The sequence below is a fragment of the Eschscholzia californica genome, unplaced genomic scaffold, assembly GCF_041429995.1.
Source record: "Eschscholzia californica isolate CP2 unplaced genomic scaffold, dmEscCali1.0.p SCAF_1, whole genome shotgun sequence".
Classification (NCBI taxonomy): Eukaryota; Viridiplantae; Streptophyta; class Magnoliopsida; order Ranunculales; family Papaveraceae; genus Eschscholzia; species Eschscholzia californica.
Window position 1 is genome coordinate 48,012,565 of NW_028238198.1, and position 3,110 is coordinate 48,015,674.

Sequence of the window (3,110 nt, forward strand, 5' to 3'; positions counted from 1 at the left end):
AAGAAGTTTGTAATCAGCAGAGATGTGGTGTTTAATGAGTCATCTATTGTAGCTATGGCGAAAGCTACGGTGCCTAGTTGTGGTGATGTTGGGTCTACTAAAGCTCAAGTAGTGGAAGTAGAAGCCGAAGACCAACGGGTTTGTAGGAATCATGATCAGGTGGAGGATCAGGATAATACTCAGGATGAGAAAATTGATGAATCCGATCATGAGGAGGTTCAAGGGGAAGGTACACAAGTTTTACAACAACAACAGCAGGATGTTTCGGTACACACTAGGCCGAAACGGTTATATAAGCCGGTACAGAGGTTAGGGTCAGACAAACCTCTTAGGCATTACGGGCAGGCAAATCTGGTTGAATATGCACTCTCGGTGGAAGACGGCGAGCCGGTCACCTTCAAACAAGCTATTACCGCGGAGGAAAGAGAGAGTTGGTTGGTTGCTATGCAAGAAGAGATGGAGTCTCTTCACAAGAACAAGACATGGGAAGTTGTCCCATTACCCGAAGGTAAGTCTGTTATTGGTTGTAAATGGGTGTACAAGAAGAAAGAAGATTCTTTTGAGATCAAGGGTACAAGGTATAAGGCAAGACTAGTGGCCAAGGGTTATGCACAGAAAGAAGGGGTCGACTACAACGAGATTTTCTCTCCGGTCGTGAAACATACTTCTATTCGGGTGCTATTGAGTATTGTTGCTCACAGTGATCTTGAGCTGGAACAACTCGATGTTAAAACTGCCTTCTTGCACGGTGATTTGGAAGAAGAAATTTATATGGCTCAACCTGAGGGATACAAGGTTGAGGGTAAAGAAAATCAAGTATGTCGTTTGAGGAAGTCCCTTTACGGATTGAAACAATCTCCTCGCCAATGGTACAAACGATTTGATTTTTTCATGCTAAAGCATGGTTTTCGCAGAAGTGACTATGATTGTTGTTTATACATCAAGAAGCTTTGCGAAGGTGACTTTATTTATCTCCTTTTGTATGTGGATGACATGCTTATTGCTTCTCGAAGCATGGTCGAGATAGATAAGTTGAAATCTCAACTCAGTCAAGAGTTTGAGATGAAAGACATGGGCGCTGCAAAGAAGATACTGGGAATGGAGATTAAGAGAGAGCGGTCAAGTAAGAAACTGTACTTGAATCAGAAAGGTTACATCAAATGAGTAGTTTCTCGATTTGGGATGCAGAATGCGAAGGCGGTGTCAACACCTTTGGCACCACATTTCAGGCTTTCGAGAAGACAATCTCCCACTACTACGGTGGAGAAGGATCATATGGATCGTGTACCGTATGCTAGTGCAGTTGGCAGTTTGATGTACGCTATGGTGTGTACTCGTCCGGATATTTCACAAGCGGTCAGTGTGGTTAGTAGGTTTATGGCAAACCCGGGGAAGACACATTGGGAAGCTGTGAAGTGAGTCTTGAGGTACTTGAAGGGTACCGTTGATATGGGTTTGTGCTTTGGTGGAGACACATGTCAAGTAAGCGGTTATGTTGACTCAGAAATAAAAGATGATCTAGATATAAGACGATCTACTACTGGTTATGTATTTAAGGTACACGGCGCTCCAGTTAGTTGGCGATCGATGTTACAATCTACAGTTGCGTTATCTACTACGGAGGCCGAGTATATGGCTATGGCCGAGGGTGTGAAGGAAGCATTGTGGTTGTGGGGTCTTCTGGATGATCTAGGGATTAAGCAGGAGCGCGTAGATGTATGGTGTGATAGTCAAAGTGCGATTCACTTGGCAAAGAATCAGGTCTATCATGCTCGTATTAAGCATATCGATGTCAGGTATCACTTTGTACGAGATGTCATAGAGGAAGGTGATGTTTCTCTCATGAAGGTTCACACAGATGAGAATCTCGCGGACATGTTAACTAAAGTGGTGACATGTAGCAAGTTTCAGCATTGCCTGGAATTGCTACAAATCGGCTCGTGTTAAGTTGCCTGAAAGGGTGTAATGGCGACAAGATAAACTTTATGTGAAGGATTGGTAGAACTACGGTAGACTTGATCCTGTAAAAGGGTACCTAGACAACCATGGTCATATGGCGCAGTCGGATGAAGTTACAAGAAGCAGATATATCTTACAAGGAGTATCCTGGTGTTCGTCTAAAATTTGAAGTATATCAAATTGTGTACGAGGTAAAGAATTGTGAGAGGCAGTTTGAAGACGGTGCTTCAATTGGCTTTGTGACATAGGCGGTTTCTTGGATGGCGGTTTCACATAGTTTCCAAATTGAGGTTAAGTTTAGATGGCAATAGGCGGTTTGTGGCTTATGGTGGTCGTGAAACATACTTCTATTCGGGTGCTATTGACTATTGCCATCTAAACTCAATTTGGAAACCTGCTCTCACAATTCTCCACCTCGTATTGGAAACCTGCTTTCACATAGTTTTCAAATAGATCTTTTAGGTAATATTTTCTGCCAAGAAGTTGTTGATTGCTTACTCATTTACTGAAATATTATGAATAAAAATCAATGGAGCTTTTTATTGACTCAAGCATGATTTATTGAATAGAGGTTGTGGTTGGGCACTGACTTTGCATTCTGGGGGGTCTAGGTTCGATTTTAATAGAAGTGGCAATCGATGATTTATTGCACTAGAGTTTAAATAAGGTAAATGTAAGAACCGGTGGGTTGTCAGACCCTTAAGCTCTATAATGACCTTAAGGGTCTTTATATGGCCCTAAGGATGCAATATGTCTTTGTGATGGTAGGTATACAACTTATTTAATTCATGATGTATGCATACTGTTTAAAGATGTAACGAGTTTGGAATCCACCTCAAAAAGAGAGTATTCATGATTCTTATAGGTGGGTGATTTTGGGAAATAAAAAAAGTATTCGGGGTGCAAAATCTTAAGGGATGAAAAGAATTTTTTTTCCAGCCAAACACAACCTCCAATGTTGCCGGCACGAGCTCTTGGTCGGCGACCACTCTCTCCTTTTTTTCTCTCTCTCCACCGTTCTCCCTACTTTTTTTTCTCATTCTTTGTCTAAGTTCCGACGAAGGGGAGGGCCCCTTCGCCAACCCTTCGTTTGGATATGGAAATCATACGAGTTATAGGCGAAGGGGCTCTCACCTTTGTCGGAACTTAGA